Genomic DNA, 3835 nt, shown 5'->3' with positions numbered 1-3835 from the left:
CGTCCCCTGCCCGCTACTGCGCCCGGGCGCCTGCGGCCGCCGCCGCCGCGCCGCCCACCCGGCCGCCCCGGAGCGCTGCCCGGCCTGCTGGCGGGGCCCCGGCGGCCCGAGACATGCTGCCGCCCGAGCCGCTATCGATCCCGGATCGACTAGCCACGCGCAGCGGCTCCGGGGCCCTGGGGCTCCACGGGGCGTCAGGGGTCCCGCGCCCCGGCCACCTGCGCCCCCGCCAGCCCGTCGCTGGCTCCTCTGCCCGCCCCGCCCGGGGGTCCCGAACCCCCGCCCCGCCGCGCCTCCCGGGCCGCGCCGGCCGCGCACCCGCGTACACTGCGCGCGCCCGCCTGGCGGGGACTTGGGAGACTCCGCCGCCGCCGCCGCCACCGCCACAACTTGGCCCATTTAAACGGCCCCGGCGCGGCGGGCGGGCGACGCGGGCTCCAGCGGGGGGTGCGTGACGGCCGACGGGGCTCTCACGGGCGGCGACGGCGGCACAGGGCTGCGCCCCCGGCCTGTCCCGAGCGGGCCAGGGTCGGAGGAAGGGAGACCCTGGGGGACGGAGGCCAGCGAGGCGGAGCGCGCGCGGACCGCGCCATCGTGACCTGTGACCGTTGTCACTGTTTGGGCGCAGCTGAAGTCCAGGACTCCACGTGGGGCGGGGGCGGCGGGGTTGGCCCGGGTCTGTGGGGTGTGAGCCGGCGGGGGGCGGGCGGCGGTGTCGGAGGGTGGGTGGTCTCTGCGCATCTGCAGAGGTCGTGGATCTGTGCTGTGTTGCCTCGGCAAACGCGTCAAGGAGGTTTTGTGTTCTGTGAATAACACAAGGACAGCGTTTCCCCCTCGGTAATTACCCGCGTGCCACGCACGGGTTAGTTCACCTGATCATCCTACCGTGATATTCCCTTCTTATCCCCATTTTACAGATGAGGAAACTGAGACAGAGAGGTCAAGTAACTCCCCTGACTCCAGGCAGCAGTGTCAAGTCCAGGATGTCTGACTTCGGGACAAACAGTGTCAGAGCCATGGTGTGGGGCATGGAGGTAGGGTGGACCCTAACCAGGGTGGGGGGTGGGCACGTGTGGAGGAGGGGCTGCGGCAGACCTGGGAAGATGCACACCAGCACCTTTCTGTTCCCCTCTGAAGCAAGTCTGGGGAAGAGGGACGTGACACACCCACGTCCACCTTGGTGCCTGAGGGGAGCGGGTCAGCCTGGGCCCAGGCCGTACTGAGGGCAACTGCCCCCCTGGTGAGCTTCTGTGCCCTCCTGCACCTACCTGCCTGCCCCAGCCGTGCTGAGTCAGAGTGTCAGGAAGAGAGACTGGGAAACCCGGAGGCTTTGGTAACAGCAGGGGAGACAGGCTTGTCTTTCTCTGGTGTGTCATGTTAGACACACTAGAAAGTAGCCTCGTATCCCAGACTCTGCCCCAGTCCGTGCCCCTCTGAGATGCACCTGGCAGGGCCGCCTCCTGGGCCTCTCCCTGACCAGGATCCAGGGGGCTGAGCTGTGTCATGGGACGATCTGCACAAGCACCTTCTTTGAGGGGGTGGCTGGGAATGAGGGAACAGCCCTCCCTTCCCCACCAGACACCAGCACCAGCTGGGCATGAAGCTGACCGCTGGCCACCACTCGGCCTTCCCTCACCGAGGCAGCCGGCCCCAAGTCCTCTGGGGAGTGAGGTCTGGGCCCGGACGTGCTCTGCTGTGACCAGGAATGGGTCAGAGAGCCCTGTGCTGCACTTCCCTTCTGCCCCCTGCACTTGGGGCTACTCTTTCTACATCTGTCTGTGGAAATGTGGTGACTGCTGCTTACTTTGCCACCCTTGGCCCCATTGCCCGGCCTGAGGCCTGGACGCCAGTATTCTCCCGACCCCAGGTGTGACACCACGTCATCTAGTGGACACAGGAGACCTCCCTGCTCACCAGCCACAGCCCATGAGGGGCCATCACGTTAACGGGTGGTTGTGGCACACATGGGGAGGCTGTCAGGTCTGGCTGGAGGCAAGAGGGGTGAGCCTGGTGTGCCCACCTTCTGTCCGCAGCGCTGACCCTACTGCCAAAAGTGCCCCCCCAGGACTTCTCATGTTCACATGCACCTGTCTGCTGAGACTCAGGCTTCCTGACCCTCCTACTGTGGCCTGGGGCAGGGGGGCACAGCCCCTGACAGCAGCACATCTCCAGACCTGAGCAGCCACCACGCGGCCCCTTGTCTTGTACCAGCCTTGCTCACCCCTGGCCTCTCATCATGCTCAGGCCCACAGTGCAGTTAAGGAGGGGCACGGGGGCAGACTCTGGGTTTCTGGCTGGGTGTGGGGGCCAAAGCAGCCCACCCTGCCTAACCTCCTTGCCACAATTTGGCTCCACTCCTTTCTGGAGGACCAGAGTCCCTTCTGGGGGACCCCTGTCCTCACAGGGCCACTCTCTGACTCCCAGGAGGAGCCCCTCCAGGGGCTGGTAGGGCCTTGGCTGATGGGGAAGCCCTGCCCCCCTTCAGGAAGTGGACTCCTCGGACACCCTCCCTTCCCCCGGGGGTCTGCCCCTTCCTCGGGCTTGTCCTCTCACGGCTCTGAGCTTCTCAGTCTGCAGGCAGAGGCCAGAGGGACAGAGTTTTGGCGCTGGCATCACCCCCAGCGAGGCGTCGGAGCCTGGCTGAGCGCAGGTGCCGCCGCGGGCACGGCCCCGCCGCCGCCCCGCCCGTCGCCGCGCGGCGCCGTCGCTGCTCAGGGTCCCCCCGCTCGGGGCCCTCGCCGCTGGGCTGAGGCCGGAGCCGCCGCTGCCGCCGGGGAGGGGGAGGAGGGTCATAAATAACCAGCGGCGCGGCGCGGCCGGCGGTGCAGACGGTGACCCGAGACGTCCGGGGGGAGCGCGGGCCGCCTGCAGGCCCCATGGCCCCCAACCTTGGCTGCGCCAGCCCTGACCCATCCCGGGGCGCCCAGCCCCCTCTCCGGCCGCTCCTCTGAGAGCCGCCTCTAATCCATTCCTTCAATCAATCACCCTTTATTGAGCAACAGACGTGGTATATACCCCAGGAGGAGACGACGGGGGTGTGCTTGGAGGAGGAGAGCGTGCGCAGGGGACCACAGGTGCAGCTCAGGGCAGGTGCGGGTGAGCAGAGTCCGGGCCTGGCCCAGCCTCAGTCCTCCTGAGCTCTCCTGCTTTGGTGAGTGACGGGCTGGGGAACAGGCCCAGACCTTCCCAGAACAGGAAGACAGGCGGGGACAGATATATGGCCCCACTGGTGTGGCACAGCTGACGCTGACCTGTAAGGAAGCTGACCTGTGCACACCTGCCCAGCCACCCATGAATGGGAGCATTCTCAAAAGCTCACGCCCACAGCACCCCCCATGCGTGCTCACACCATGCACTCCCATGTGCCAGCACAGCATATCCCAAACCTGCATGCACAGGACAGGTCCACAATGCACACATACCCTGGAACGTCCGCACAGATGCAGACAGCTTCACCACAAACACAAGTGCAGGCAGTAGGTGTGCTAACTCGCACAGACAAATCACAGACACCCCCAGGGCCAACGGAGACCTTAGGCACCAGCACCACATGGGCCAGGTACGCACGTTCACCTGCCAAGACAGCATGTCCAGCACAAGGGTTCAGTTTGCAGTGCGGGTTGGACTAAGGAGGGTTAACCTGGGAGGTCAGGGGTTAGTCATAAGTCCGCTGGGGCTCCCTCTGACATTCCAGCAGAAGTGGCTGGAACCTCCAGAAATGTGTCTGCTCCTGACTGCTGGTCAGAAGGGGGAAGGGCTGCCCAGCTGGGACATGCCCGTGCCTGTGGCTGGCCATGAGCTGGCTACAGGCACATCATCCCTCTCAGAAGATAGG

This window comes from Cynocephalus volans, chromosome 8, assembly GCF_027409185.1.
Source record: "Cynocephalus volans isolate mCynVol1 chromosome 8, mCynVol1.pri, whole genome shotgun sequence".
Taxonomy (NCBI): Eukaryota; Metazoa; Chordata; class Mammalia; order Dermoptera; family Cynocephalidae; genus Cynocephalus; species Cynocephalus volans.
The sequence above is the reverse complement of the archived record's forward strand: the minus strand, read 5'-3'. Positions refer to the sequence as shown.